Genomic DNA, 16,490 nt, shown 5'->3' with positions numbered 1-16,490 from the left:
TTTTTTTTTTTAGAGAGGAAGGGAGAGGGGGAGAGAGAGATTGAAACATCAATGGTGAGAATCATTGATGGGCTGACTCAACTCCTGCATGCCTCCTACTGGGGATTGAGCCCACAACCTGGGCATGTGCCCCGACCAGGCATTGAACCGTGACCTCCTGGTGCTCAACCACTGAGCCATACCAGCTGGGCTCTGCCCTTTTAAAAAATGGGTTGCTCTTCTTTTAGCTATTGAATTGTATGATTTCTTATATATTATGGATATTAACCCCTTATCAGAAATATGATTTGCAAATATCTTTGCCCATTCCATAGTTGCCTTTTTGTTTCATTAGTTTCCTTTGCTGTGCAGAAGCTTTTTAGTTTGGAGTTTAATGGTTTCATGTCTTACATTCAATACTTTAATACATTTTGTGTATGATAGATGCATGTGGTTGACCAGTTTTCCCAAGGGTACCTATTGAAGAGACTATCCTTTCCCCATTGTATATTCTGGCCCCTTTGTTATAAATGGACCCATATATGTGTGGGTTTACTTCTGGGCTCTGTATTTTGTTCCATTGATCTATGAGTCTGTTTTTATGCCTATACCATATTGTTTTGATTACTATAGCTTTAATATAGTTTTAAATCAGGGAGCATGATGCCTCCAGGTATATTCTTCTTTCTCAAGATTGCTTTGTTTTTGTTTTTCTCTGTATCTTTTTTTTTTTTTGCTAAAAGTATTACAAAGGGTATTACATATGTGTCCTTCCCCCCCGCCCCCGCCCTTGACAATCCCCTGCCCTCCCTTACCCCCCAGTGTCTTATGTCCATTAGTTATGCTTATATGCATGCATACAAGTCCTTCGGTTGATCTCTTACTCCCCTCCCTCCTGCCCCCCAACCCTCTCTGGCCTTCCCACTGCAGTTTGACAATCAGTTTGAGGCAGCTCTGCCTCTGTATCTATTATTGTTCAAAAGTTTGTAATGGTCTTTATAATCCATGAATGAGTGAGATCATGTGGTATTTTTCCTTCATTGACTGGCTTATTTCACTTAGCATAATGCTCTCCAGTTCCATCCATGCTGTTGCAAATGGTAAGAGTTCCTTCTTTTTTACAGCAGCATAGTATTCCATCGTGTAGATGTACCACAGTTTTCTAATCCATTCATCTACTGATGGGCACTTAGGCTGTTTCCAGATCTTAGCTATGGTGAATTGTGCTGCTATGAACATATGGGTGCACATATCCTTTCTGATTGGTGTTTCTGGTTTCTTGGGATATATTCCTACAAGTGGGATCACAGGGTCAAATGGGAGTTCCATTTCCAGTTTTTTGAGGAAACTCCATACTGTCTTCCATAGTGGCTGCACCAGTCTGCATTCCCACCAGCAGTGCACAAGTGTTCCTTTTTCTCCACATCCTCTCCAGCACTTGTCGTTTGTTGATTTGTTGATGATAGCCAGTCTGACAGGTGTGAGATGGTACCTCATTGTTGTTTTGATTTGCATCTCTCGGATGATTAGTGACTTTGAGCATGTTTTCATAGGATTGCTTTGTTTATTCGAGGTCTTTTGTGGTTCCATACAAATTTTAGGATTATTTATTCTATTTCTGTGAAAATGCCATTGAACCTGTAGATTATTTTGGATAGTATGGACATCACCTGTAACACCTTTATTGAGATAATGTATATACATAACATTCACCTGTCTTAAGTGCACAAAGCAATTATTTTTAAAGTTTACAAAGTTGTACAAAAATCATAATTTAATTTTAGAACATTTCATCACCCCCATTTGCAGATGATCCCTGTTCCCATCCCTGCCCATGCAACCACCAATCTAGTATCTAGTTGAGGTTTTTCTTTTTTGATATTTTATAAAATGGAATCATACCTTATATGGTTTATTGTGTCAGACTTATTTCACTTAGCATAATGTTTCTGGGGTTTAGCTGTGTTATAGCATGTATCAGTACTCCACTGTATGGATTTTTTGTTTATCCATGTACCAGTTGATGGTCATTTGGGTTGCTTCCCTAATATGAACAATGATGCTATGAATATTTGCCTGTAAGTCTTATAAACATGTTTTCCTTTTTTGGGGGGTGGGACACCAAGTGTAATTTCTAGGTCATATGGTGAACTTATATTTAGCTTAGGAAACCTCCAGATTGTTTTTTGAATCTGGCTGCACCATTTTACTTTCCCACCAGCAATGTATTAGGGCTTGTTTCTTCACATCCCACCAACACTGTCTTTTTTTTTTTTTTTTTTAGGAAGAGAGGGAGAGAGAAGGCCAGATAGAAACATCCATCAGAGAGAAACATCATCAACTGGCTGCCTCCTGCACGCCCGCTTCTGGGGACTGAGCACACAACCAAGGCATGTGCCCTGATTTGTTTTTGGGATCTTATCTAAGAACTCTTTTCCTAAACCAATGCCATGTAGGTTTTCTCCTAAAAGTTTTAGTTTTAGCTCTTATATTTAGGTCTCTGATTCATTTTGAATTTACTTTTGTATATGGTAGGAGGTAAGGGTCTAAATTAATCTTTTTTGCATCTGATATCCAAATGTTCTAGCACCATTTGTTGAAAAGACTATCCTTTCTTCATGGAAATGGCTTGGCACCTTAGTTGAAAATCAATTGACCATAAATATGAGGGCTTACTCCTAGACACTCAAGTTCTGTTCCACTTATCTTTCTGTCTATCTTTATATCAATATCACACTGTCTTGATTATTGTAGTTTTGTAATAAGTTTTGAAATCAGGAAGTGTTCCTCGTTTTCAGAACTGTTTGGGCTATTATGGATCCTTTGAATTTCCCTAGAAATTTTAGGATCAGCTTGCCAATTTTTCAAAAAAGCCTGCTGGGGTTTTGATAGGGTTTGCATTTATTTTTAAATAAACTTTTAAAAGACAATTCCCATCTTAACAATATTAAATCTTTTAATTCATGAACATGGAATACCTCTATTTACCTCCCTTAATTTCTCTGTTTATAGTTTTCATTGTACAAGTCTTGTACTTCTTCTGTTAAATTTATTCTTAAATATTTCTTTTGTTAGTATTTTGGATGGAATGATTTGCTTTCTTTTTGGGGGAGTAGGTTTATTAAAACGGGACACTGAAACAAGGAAGGGCCTAGGATAGAAGGATCAACAGGAGAGAGCCTAGGCAGGGCTACTTTGGTCTCTAGAAACGTTATAGGAAAGAACTGAGGTTAGGCAGGGCTGCTGTTGGCTCACTGGAGTCAGAAAAAAGGGGGTTTGGGGGACAGGTTCAGGGTATTAAACCAGGATGAGCTGCTGCCCATTGCTCCCTGGTTGCAAATCTCATGGAGTCCCTTAGCGTTTAGGAGATGCACACCTGTGGGGGAAGAAGAGAGGGAGGAGTGTGGGCATGCTCCCAGAAGGAAGAGCATGCCTAGAGTTATTTTCTTAATTTCATTTTTGGGATTTTCATTGCTAGTATACAAAAACAATTGATATTTGTATATTAATACTGTAGCCTGTGACCTTGCAGAGCTTGTAGATTCCTGTTTGTTGTGTACCAGGCTGCTTTCTGGTCCTTTCTGTGGCTGGGCATTTAGCAGCTGGCATTTCTTCCAGTGTCCCAGAGTATAGATCTGATTTTGTTTTTGTTTCTTTTCCCTCCAGTAAAGCTGCTCAAATTGTCTGGGGCCCCTTTAACTACCCTGAAGGCTCTGTTAACTTGCATGCTTCAATACACATTTTGAAAAAGCAGTGTAAATTCTAGAGATGGTCTCTCTTGAAAACAAACTCTAGATTCCACACTCTGCCCCTCCCCATCCCCTTGCTTTTTAAAAAAAAATCGAGTCCAGAAAGTTCTGGGATATTTCTGATTTGGACATGTGAGGTTAACCACATTACACCACAGTCAGCTTCTTTAAAAGACTAATGAATAGGCTTCCAAAGGGCTTTTTCTCCAACTGCATTTATTGACCTCTTTATTGTTCTTTAGAATCTAGAGTTTAGACTATGAGGCCAAAATAGAACTTTTCTCAATTTTTTTTTTTTTTGGTCAAGTATTGTGATGGAATCATCCAAATAAATAAATAAATGGACATCATATTTTCTTTTTAAAAAATATATTTTATTGAATTTTTTACAGAGAAGAAGGGAGAGGGATAGAGAGCCAGAAACATCGACAAGAGAGATCGATCAGCTGCCTCCTGCACGCCCCCCAGTGGGGATGTGCCCGCAACCAAGGTACATGCCCTTGACCGGAATTGAACCTGGGACCCCTGAGTCCGCAGGCCGACGCTCCATCCACTGAGCCAAACCGGTTCGGCAATATTTTCTTAAATATTCATTTATTTTCAGATAAAAATCCTATGTCTTATAGCCAGGGATGTAAGGACTTGTATATCCTTGTTGGAATAATGGTTCCCCTCTACCTGGGAAGTCACTCTGTATAGTTAGGGGCTGGGAGGGAAGGGGTTGAAATCTGAGAAGGTAAAGGTTTTTCTTGGAACAAAGCTAGCTGTCAGTCATCACCAGACCATTATTGTGGCCAGAATTCTAGAAATGGTGTACAGTTCATTTTCTATTCATTCTTCATGAAGTACACCTGTGAAGCAAAAAAAAAGACAGTCTGAATAAAACACCTAAAATATTTTACCAGCTTTTGAAAAAACTGTTGTTTTCCCAATACTCCATTTTTCATTTATATAGCAATAATGGTTTGAGTGAAATAGATCCAAGTTCATAATACAGCTTGAGGGGTAGGCTTTGAAGGGTCTACAGCCATGGGCAAACTACGGCCCACGGGCGGATCTGGCCCGTTTGAAATGAATAAAACTAAAAAAAAAAAAAAAGACCGTACCCTTTTATGTAATGATGTTTACTTTGAATTTATATTAGTTCACACAAACACTCCATCCATGCTTTTGTTCCGGGCCTCCGGTCCAGTTTAAGAACCCATTGTGGCCCTCAAGTCAAAAAGTTTGCCCACCCCTGGCTAGGTCCATGGTCGGCAAACTGCGGCTGGCGAGCCACATGCGGCTCTTTGGCCCCTTGAGTATGGCTCTTCCTAAGCCTTAGGAGGACCCTAATTAAGTTAATAACAATGTACCTACCTATATAGTTTAGGTTTAAAAAATTTGGCTCTCAAAAGAAATTTCAATCGTCGTACTGTTGATATTTGGCTCTGTTGACTAATGAGTTTGCCGACCACTGGTCTAGGTCAATAAGAAAATCCTCCTCTGCCCCATCCCTTCACAGAACGAATGGGTTAGCTTATAGCATACCTGTGGCCACATGGATTGGTTCAGGGGTGCCCTGAATTTAGTGTGAAGTTCAAGACTCTCACTTGGACAGTGAGTATGTTATATGCAGGGTGGGACAAAAGAAGGTTTATAGTTGTGAGTACACAAAACAGTTTATTCTGATTAATTATTGTATTTCCCATATGAACTTTAAACCTACTTTTGCCCCACTCTGTATTAAACTGGGAACTTTGCCATCTACAGCAGACTGCTTCTAAGTTGGCCCCTAATGATCCTTGCCTCTTGGTATTCATATCCTTATACAATCCCCTCACCTTAAGTGTGGGCTAGACCTGGTGATTAGTTTCTAACTGGTCCTGGAATACAGCAAAAGTGATGGGATGTCACTTCTGAGATTAGTTACAAAAAGAGTGTGGCTTCCACCTTGGGCACTGTCTCTCTCTGAGGGAAGCCACATGCCAAGTTGTGAGGTGCACTGTAGAGAGATCCATGTGGCAAGGAACTGGAAGAGGTCTCTAGACAAGGGTCAGTGAGAAACTGAGGCCCTGAGTTCAATAACCTGTGAGGAACTAATCCTGCCAACAACCACATGAATGAGCTTGGAGAAGGGGATCTTCTTCCATTTGGGCCTTCAGATGACATCATAGTCCTGGCAGATAGCTTAACTGCAACCTCATTGAGAGACTCTGAACCAGAGGCTCCATGCTAAATAAACTATGTCCAGATTCTTGACTCATAGAAAAGATAAGGTTAAAAAAAAAATTTGTTGTTTTAAGCCATTAATATACTATAATAAGAAAAATGTTTGAGCTGGATTTTTTCCCCTGCTATTTGTAAATAAAAGCATATTTACATATACTAATTAGTAGTAATTTAATCTTGAAAAGGTTCTTAGACAGCCCTGGCTGGGAAGCTCAACTGGTTAGTGCATTGTCCGGATAAGCCAAGGTTGTGGGTTTGATCTCTGGTCAGGGCACATACAAGAATCAACCAATGGCCAAAACCGGTTTGGCTCGGTGGGTAGAGCATCGGCCTGCGGACTGAAAGGTCCCAGGTTCGATTCCGGTCAAGGGCATGTACCTGGGTTGTGGGCACATCCCCAGTAGGGTGTGTGCAGGAGGCAGCTGATCGATGTTCCTCTCCCATCGATGTTTCTAACTCTCTATCTCTCTCCCTTCCTCTCTGTAAAAACTCAATAAAAAAAAAAAAAATCAACCAATGAATGCATAAGTAAGTGGAACAACAAATTGATGTTTCTCTCTTTCCCCCCTCCTTTCATCTCTCTCTCTCTCAAGTCAAGTAATAAGGTTATTAGACATTAAAATCTTTATATTCAAATAAATTTACAGCTTAAAAATTCAAGCAAACAGAAAAAATCCATCTGTTTACTCACAACCATCTCCATTTCTCATATGGAAAATTAAGTAATAAGACTCATTCATTCAGAATTTCTTGTAATACTAACAAAGTCTGGGCAAAGGTTTACTTTAATTATTTACACAAATAATGTAAATAATTAATAACAGGGTAACTATTAATTCCAGTTAAAACATTTTGTTGGAAGTCCTTAAAAGTACTTTAACACTATCTGTTTATATACAAGTTTTAAATACGCTAATTAAAAATGATTTTTAATTGCTACCCATTTATTAAACTACGTCTGGAAGGACCTCTGGCTAGGCATTCTTTGTTTTTAGACTATCTGGAAAAAACCCCACCTTTCATTTCATGGAGAAAAGGTGTTTTGAACCAAAGAGTATGATTAATTCAATCCTCTATACCTGAAGCCCAATAAAACAAAAAACTCCACCCTCACTATATTCTTAGTAGAGGTTTTGAATTGATACTTACACAGGCCATTTTGAGCTCACTGCTAAAACCCTTTGTTTTACAAGATCTTCAGGGGAGCGGGATCATTTGAAAAGGTCACTCTGGGTATAAGTTGGGAGGCAGGTTATAGTGCTTATTCCTTATATGTTATTTCCTTATATTTCATTTTCTAGAAGGTTCAGTAAAGGAATACCATTTTTTCTTGCTTACCAAAAACACCTCTCTCAAATATCCTTTTCATGTATTTAAAGATCTGCTCGAAGGCCATGTTTTTTCTTTTACAAAAATTCGAATAAAAAAAAATTCGAATAATAAAAAATAAAATGACAGACATCAAGTTGCTTCTGGAAAGAAGACAGGACAGGATTGAAGGCAGAGGTGAGGGGGAATTTTTCTTTTTTAAATTTTATATGCAATTATTTTAACTTTTATAACAAGGTTGTATGTTTTTATAATTTTAAAAATAATTGAAAGTTGGAAAAAAAAAGAATGCTTCCTGAGAAGATCTCATTTGTAGTTTAGGATTAATTTCTTCAATCACAACATTAAATCAAAACCTAGGGAAACCAAGATGGCGGCATAGGTAAACACCGGAGATTGCTGCCTCGCACAACCACTTCAAAAATACAACTAAAAGACGGAACGGACATCACCCAGAACCACAGGAAGGCTGGCTGAGTGGAATTTCTACAACTAGAAGGAAAGAGAAAAGCATACCGAGACTCAGAGGAGGCGCAGTGCGGAAGTAAAATACTAAGGTACAGAGGCGCACACGGAGCGGGCTGGCGGCTGAGGGCGCGGTTGTCGTTTTCAATCGGGAGGGAGTCTCAGGCTCTGAGCTCCAGTTCTGGGCGAGTCTCTAGGGACCCAGACTCATACGGGAGAAGCGGGACTGTCTGGCAGCGGTCGGAACTCGAGGGCAGCTTTCTCTCCGAGGGGCTTGCAGCGATTACCGGGACATTGAGAAGCAAAGCCTCTGAGGGCAGGACTGAGAGCAGCCATATCTGCTAGCCCCGCCCTGTTGATCCTGTGGGACCCGCCCTGCCCAAGCCCTGCAGGGAGGCTTTTGCTGGATAGCCTCAGGCAAAGGCTAGATTAGCACCTCCCTAGAGATCCAGGAGCCAGGAAGCCCAGAGGCCAGAGTGGGACCATCCAGTCTGCAGCTCCATGGAAACATAAAGGACACACTCAGGGGGCAGACTCAGTGAACACCAAAGCCCCTTTGAAGCAAGTCTTGCCCCAGAGGGGTGTCTCCAGCACAGAAGTTCTTTCACTGCAGACACAGCTGATTCTCACAGCCAATTGGCCTGGAGGCCAATTCCCCCCAGTGATACCTACAACAATCAAGGCTTAACTACAACAAGACTGTGCACAAAGACCACAAGGGGGTGCACCAAGAGTGTCCTCCTCAGGTAATTGAGGAGGCTGAACCACTGGGCCCTAAGGACACTTAGCACAGAAAGCCACTCTATCGACACAGCGAAGCATAAAAAATGCCGAGACAAAGAAAAAGGACACAAATGACAGAAACGGAGGAAAGCAAACTACTGAATATAGAGTTCAAAACCACACTTTTAAGGTCTTTAAATAATTTTCTAGAAACTGCCGATAAACTTAATGAGATCTACAAGAAATCTAATGAGACCCTCGATGTTGTGATAAAGGACCAACTAGAAATTAAGCATACACTGACTGAAATAAAGAATATTATACAGACTCCCAACAGCAGACTAGAGGATTGTAAGAATCAAGTCAACGATTTGAAATACGAAGAAGCAAAAAACACCCAACCAGAAAAGCAAAATGAAAAAAGAATCCAAAAATATGAAGATAGTGTAAGGAGCCTCTGGGACAGCTTCAAGCGTACCAACATCCGAATTATAGGGGTGCCAGAAGAAGAGAGAGAGCAAGATATTGAAAACCTATTTGAAGAAATAATGACAGAAAACTTCCCCTACCTGGTGAAAGAAATAGACTTACAAGTCCAGGAAGCGCAGAGAACCCCAAACAAGAGGAATCCAAAGAGGACCACACCAAGACACATCATAATTAAAATGCCAAGAGCAAAAGACCAAGAGAGAATCTTAAAAGCAGCAAGAGAAAGAAAGTCAGTTACCTACAAGGGAGTACCCATAGGAATGTCAGCTGATTTCTCAACAGAAACTTTGCAGGCCAGAAGGGAGTGGCAAGAAATATTCAAAGTGATGAATGTCAAGAACCTACAACCAAGATTACTTTATCCAGCAAAGCTATCATTCAGAATTGGAGGTCAGATAAAGAGCTTCACAGATAAGGAAAAGCTAAAGGAGTTCATCACCACCAAACCAGTATTATATGAAATGCTGAAAGGTATCCTTTAAGAAGAGGAAGAAGAAGAAAAAGGTAAAGATACAAATTTTGAACAACAAATACACATCTATCAAGTGAATCTGAAAATCAAGTGAATAATCTGATGAACAGAATGAACTGGTGATTATAATAGAATCAGGGGCCTAGAAAGGGAGTGGACTGACTATTCTTGTGGGGGAAAGGGGTGTGGGGGATGCGGGAAGAGACTGGACAAAAATTGTGCACCTATGGATGAGGACAGTGGGTGGGGAGTGAGGGAGGAGGGTGGGGTGGAAACTGGGTGGAGGGGAGTTATGGGGGGAAAAAAGAGGAACAAATGTAATAATCTGAACAATAAAGATTTAATAAAAAAAGTAAAAACAAAAAAAAACCTATCAGGCGGGTCCAAACTGGTGGCATAGAAGGAAACTAAATTGCCCCCTCCCATGAACACATCAAATACACACCCACATTTAGAACAATTCCTCCTGAGAGACAACTCAGGGCCTACTGAAAAGTTTCTGCACAACAAAGGGGGGGGGGGGGGGAAAGAGAGCGAGCGAGCACATGAAGGTTGAAGAATCATGACAGCGCTCTGGGATCAGCGGTGCCAGGTGAGTGTCAATGTTTACATTCCCCCTCCAGCTGGATAGTGCAGGGGGGAGTGCTATGCAAGTGCTCTGGTGGACCTACAAGGCTGCTGCAGTGAATTTCCAGATGCCCTGTCCAGAGCTTGTTTCAGTGAACCAAATGGTGCTGTAGTTGGCAGCCTAGCCTGGACCTCAGCTCTGGCTACAGACAACTGGATCAACAGGCTTTGCCTCATCCAGACCTCGATCCTGTGGGAACTGAAAGGTCACCAAAATATGCATGCATTGGGGCTTCCCTGCTAGTACAGTGGGGCCTTGACTTACGAGTTTAATTCGTTCCGAGACCGAGCTCGTTAACTCAAATTACTCTATCAACTCAATGCAAAAAATCAGCCGGTATCTCAAAAAACTCGTTAGTCGGGACACTCGTAAGTCAAGGCCCCACAAAACTTCACTCTGGCCAGGACAGCCAGACCAATAGGGAGCTACTGTATGCATGTGTATGCACTGGGCCACTTCACCCTGGGCCAGCACCTCCCAGGCAACTGACACCAGGCACTGTAGGTGTCCTCCCTGACTCCAACCACCTTGCCAAAATCCAGCACACAGTCTATACCAGGGGTGGGGAGCCTTTTTTTTCTGCCAAGGGCCATACAAAGTTATCAACTTAAAAATTAGCCTGCTATATTTGGTCAAACATTTAAGTAACTCACCCCTAATGACTTTGCAGGGCCAGGCCAAATGGTTTCATAGGCCTTATGTGGCCCGTGGGCTGGACATTCCCCACCCCTGGTATACATACACAGGAGTTGCTCCTACACAAGGCCATCTTTTCAAAATTGGAAGAGATGGATATTACATCTACTTAACAGGAACAAACACTGAAAGTCAAAATGAGAAACCAGGAACATGTTCCAAATGAAGGAACAACAAATTCAGAAAAAAAAAAGCTGAATGAAATGGAGATAAACAATACATTAAAAAGATTCAAAGGAATGGCTATAAGCATGTTCACCAAATTTGAGAGTGGAAGAGAGGAACTCAGAACTTGAACAAAAAGTTAGAAAATAAAGACTAATCATAGCTGAAGAACAATATAACTGAAATGAAAACTACACTAGAAGAAATTAGCAGATTAGATAAAACAGAAGAATGGATTAGTGACCACGACAAAATAGTGGAAATCATCCAATCAGAAAAGCAATGTAACACAGAATAAAAAAAGGATACTTTAAGGAATCTCTGGGACAATATCAAGCACATGAACATTTTGCATTGTAGGGATCCCAGAAGAAGAGAAAGGGGCAGAATGTTATCATAAGACATAATGACTGAAAATAATATGGGGAAGAAACAGACCTCCAGGTCCAGGATGTACAGAGATTTCCAAACAAGATGAACAACACTAAGACATACTGTAATTAAAATGGCAAAAGTTAAAGAGATGATCTTGAAGGTAGCAAGAGGAAAACAACTTGTCATAAACAAGGGAAACCCTACAAGGCAATCAGCTGATTTCTCAGCAGAAACTTTACAGGCCAGAAGAGAGTGGTATGATATATTTAAAGCTCCAAAAGAAAGTAATCTACAACCTAGAACACTATACCCAACATGTTTATTATTCAGAATTGAAGGACAGAGTTTCCCAGAAAACCAAAAATGGAGTTTATAACTCCTAATCCATCTTTACAAGAAATATTAAAGGGTCTTCTTTAAACGAAACAAAGGCCAAAGGCCATAACAAGCCAAAAAAGATACATGAAAGAAAAAAATCTCACAGGAAGGCAAATATATAATAGACACATCAAATCAGCCATTTAAAAAGCTAGTATGAAGACAAAAGTAGCAAAATTATAAATGATTAAGGAATACACAAAACAGATCTAAAATATGACATCAAAAACATAGAGCATGGAGAGGAGAGTAAAAAGGTAGTGTTTTTAGAATTCATTTGAACATAAATGCTTATGGCCTTCCAAGACTGGGCGAGGAGGAAACAGAAAACCTGAATAGACCAATTACTAGCAATAAAATTTAACTAGTAATCAGAAAACTAACAAACCAAGCCCAGGACCAGAAGACTTCACAAGCAAATTCTATAAAAAATTTAAAGAATTAATACCTATCCTTCTCAAACTATTCTACAAAACTGAAGAGGAAGGAACACTTCCAAATGCATTCTATGAGGCCAGCATTACACCAATAACCAAAACCAGACAAAGACACTACCAAAAAAAAATTACAGACCAATATCCCTGATGACCATAGATGCAAAAATTCTCAACATGTTAGCAAACTGAATTTAACAATACATTAAAAAGTTCACACACCATAACCAAGGGGGATTTATTCTAGGAATACAAAGCTGGGTCAACATCTGCAAATCAATCAACACAATACACCATATCAACAAAAAAAATAAAAATCATACAATCATTTAAAAGATGCAGAAAAAGCATTTGACAATTCAACATCCATTTATGATAAAAACTTGAGAGTGGGTATACAGGGAACATATCTTACATCATACTCAATGGTAAAAAGCTTAAAGTTTTTTTGCAAAGTTCAGGAACAAGACAAGGATGCCCACTCTCACCATTTTTATTCAACACTAGGTCTGGTGCACGAAATTTGTACACAGGTAGGGTCCCTAGGTCTGGCCGGTGATCAGGGCTGATTGGGGCCTTCCTTTGTTCCGCACCACCCCCTGGTGGTCGGCGCATGTCATAGCGAGCGATTGAACTCCCAGTCTCCAGGTCGAACTCCCAAGGGGACGATTTGCATATTAGGCTTTATATATATATATATATATGATAGTACTGGAAGTTCTAGACATAGCAACCTGACAAGAAATAAAAAACATCTATGGATTCCAAGATGGTGGTGGATTAAGTGGAAGTTACACTGACACTCTCCCAGGACCAAACTGGAATTATAACCAAAATATAGAAAAACCACCCTGAATAATCAACTGAAGACTAGCTGGAGAGAACCCTGATAACCAAGAATGCAAAGTGGAGACTGCATAGAGACTAGTAGGAAGTGCAAAGGTACGAGAGGGCTGGCCAGGCTCCCACAGGCAGCAGCTAAAGTTCTGGAGGGATATCTCAGCTGTGGGGGGCTCTCACTGAGAACTCTGGGGTCTAAACCCCAAGCTGCCCAGAGCACAAGAACTGAGAAAGGTGACCACATAACATCTGGTTGTGAAAAGCAGCAGGGTTACTGTCTGCCAGGCAGAGATGGCTGGAAATGCAGGCACCCTCTTAAAAGGCCAATGCACAAAATTTCATGAGCAGCCACTCACCTTGGGCTCTGGCAGAGTGGACTAAAGCTGTGTGAGGAGAATCCAGGTTTGAGGGCTCTGGAGATAAAGTTTGGAAGTTAACCACCCAGTTTCCTGTACTGAGTCATTCCCCATATTGCAAAGGACATCTTTCTCAGACAGACCTTTACCATTCAGGCAGTTTTGCCTGAAAGGGAAGCAATGCCCCACCCTGTGGAGTACAGCCTGAGGCTCATTAAGAGACTGAGAATAACAATCAGCCTGCAGACAGAAGCAGATCTCTGGATGCTTTGAGTCTTTGTCTGATCTGCTTCTAGCCTGGGGCTAGGAAAAGCAGACCTTGGTGTGCATCTTGGTTCTTTCCAAATGCACTAGGGATTTATTCTGGGGATGCAGAATAAATAAAGAGATGATCTTGAAGGTAGCAAGAGGAAAACAACTTGTCACGTATAAGGGAAACCCTACAAGGCAATCAGCTGATTTCTCAGCAGAAACTTTACAGGCCAGAAGAGCGTGGTATGATATATTTAAAGCTTCGAAAGAAAGTAATCTACAACCTAGAACACTATACCCAACAAGTTTATTATTCAGAATTGAAGGACAATAAATGTTATACATAACAAATATTTTGAAAGAAAAATCACATGATCATATCAATAGATGCAGAAAAAGCATTTGACAAATCCAACACCCATCTATAATAATAAAAACATAATATGCTATTAGACTGGACAGCTGATGAAGCCACGGCGGTGGGGGGCCGAGGAGAGGTGGTTAGGGGCATGCAGGCAGGCAGGCAGGCAGGCAGGAAAGCAGTTAGGGGCAATGAGGCAGGCAGAGTGGTTAGGAGAGATGAGGCAGGCAGTCCCGGATTGCTAGGGGTACAGGCTGGGCTGAGGCACCCCCCCCCCCATGCACGAATTTCATGCACTGGGCCTCTAGTTTTGATAAAAACTCTTAGCAAACTGGGAATGGAGGGATCATACTTCAACATAATAAAGGCCATAAGAACAGAAACAAAACAGGCATGTCTGCTTTCACCACCCTTACTCAACATAGTACTGGAAGTCTTAGCCACAGCAATCAGACAAGAAGAAAGCATAAAAGGCACCCAAATTGGGAAGGAAGAAATAAAACTGTAATTACTCACAGTTGACATGATATTGTACATAGAAAACCCTAAAGACTTCACCAAAAAACTACTGGATTTAATAAAAGAAATTGGCGATGTAGCAGGATGCAAAATTAACACCCAGAAATCCATGGCATTTTTATACACCAATAATGAATTCTCAGAAAGAGAAGCTAAAAAAACAAAAATCTCATTTACCATTGCAACAAAATACTAAGATACTTAGGAATAAACTTAACTGAGAACATAAAAGACCTATACTCAGAAAACTACAGGATGTTGAAAAAAGAGATAGAGGAAAATATAAAATGGAAGAATATACCGTGTTCGTGGATTGGTAGAATTAACATCATTAAAATGTCCACACTACCCAAAGCACTTTATAGATTCAATGCAATCCCTATTAAAATACAAATAGCATATTTCACAGATCTAGAACAAATACTCCAAAAATTTATATGGAACCAAAAAAGACCCCAATATCTGCAGCAATCTTGAGACAGAAGAACAAAGTTGGAGGGATCATAATACCAGGTATCAAGTTATACTACAAAGCCACTATAATCAAGACAGCCTGGTACTGGCACAAGAAAAGACATATAGATCAATGGAACAGAACAGAGAACCCAGAAGTCAACCCAACCCATTATGCTCAATTAATATTTGGCAAAGGAGGCAAGAGCATACAATGGAGTAAAGAAAGTCTCTTCAATACTAAACGGTGTTAAGGAAATTTGGATAGGTACATGCAAAAAATGAAACTATACCACCAACTTATACCATACATAAAAATAAACTCAAAATGGATAGAAGACTTAAATGTAAATCATTAAACCATAAAAATCCTAGAGCCACAGGCAGCATAATCTCTGACATCTCTCATAGCAATATGTTGCTGATACATCTCCTAGGGCAAGGGAAACTAAGGAGAAAATAAACAAATGGGGCTACATCAAAATAAAAAGCTTCTGCACAGCAAAAGAAACCACCAACAAAATGAAAAGGGAGCCCACTGTATGGGCAATGATACATCTGATAAGGGGGTTAATATCCAAAATACATAAGGAAGTCACACAACTTAACAAAGGAAGACAAACAATCCAACTAAAAAATGGGCAAAGGACCTACATAGATACTTCTCTAAAATAGACATACAAATGGTCAAAGATATGAAAAAATGCTCTAAGTCACTAATCATCAAAGAGATGCAAATTAAAATGACAATGAGGTATCACCTTACACCTATTAGAATGGTGTAAGTGCTGGCAAGGATGTGGAGAAAAGGGAACTCTATATATTGCTGGTAGGAATGCATACTGGAGCAGCCATTATGACAGATAATACGGAGTTTCCTCAGAAAATTACATATAGAATTCCAATTTGACCCAGTAATCTCACTTCTTGGAATATATCCCAAGAAACCTGAAACAATAATTAGAAAGAATATATGCTGTTCATAGCAGCACAATTTACAATAGCTAAGATCTGGAAATAGCCTAAGTGCCCATCAGTAGATGAGTGGATAAAAAAGCTGTGATACTTTTATGCCATGGAATATTATGCAGCAGTAAACAAGAAGGATCTCTTACCCTTTTAGAGAGCATGGAGGGATCTGGAGAGTATTATGCTAAGTGAAATAAGCCAGTCAGAAAAAGACAAAAATCACATGATCTCACAAATATGTGAAATCTAAAGAACAAAATAAACTGATGAACAAAATAGATCCAGAGACATAAAAGCATGGAACAGACTGTGCAATCTCAGAGGGAAGGTGGGAGTGGGTAGGTGGGGAGAGATTAACTAAAGAATTTATATTCATATATGCATAACCCATGGACATAGACAATGGAATGGTGAAGGCCTGGGGTAGGGAGCAGGGGAGCAGGTGTGAGGTGGAGAGGGTCAGTTGGGAAAAAAATGGGACATCTGTAATACTTTCAACAATAAAGATTTTTTTTAAAAAAAGGCATCCATATTGGAAAGGAGGAAATAAACTGTCACTATTTGCAGATGACATGATACTATATATAGCAAACTCTAAAGACTCCACCAAAAATCTATTAGAACTAATAAAATTAATAAAACAATCC

At 40.0% G+C, this 16,490-nt stretch overlaps 1 protein-coding gene across 3 annotated transcripts in view; it reads right to left on the bottom strand.

Annotated features, from left to right (window-relative positions):
* Positions 1–4,303: 4,303 nt before the first annotated feature.
* RPAP2 (RNA polymerase II associated protein 2) overlaps positions 4,304–16,490 on the bottom strand; it is a 107,268-nt gene continuing 95,081 nt past the window's right edge. For all 3 annotated transcript variants that reach the window (XM_006093180.3, XM_023757651.1, XM_023757650.1), the window contains one exon: positions 4,304–4,579. The gene's annotated coding sequence lies outside the window, so the exon portion shown is untranslated. The remainder of the gene's footprint in view (positions 4,580–16,490) is intronic.

This window comes from Myotis lucifugus, unplaced genomic scaffold (assembly GCF_000147115.1).
Source record: "Myotis lucifugus unplaced genomic scaffold, Myoluc2.0 scaffold_110, whole genome shotgun sequence".
In the NCBI taxonomy this organism is placed as follows: Eukaryota; Metazoa; Chordata; class Mammalia; order Chiroptera; family Vespertilionidae; genus Myotis; species Myotis lucifugus.
This window is presented reverse-complemented; position numbering and strand designations above follow the sequence as displayed.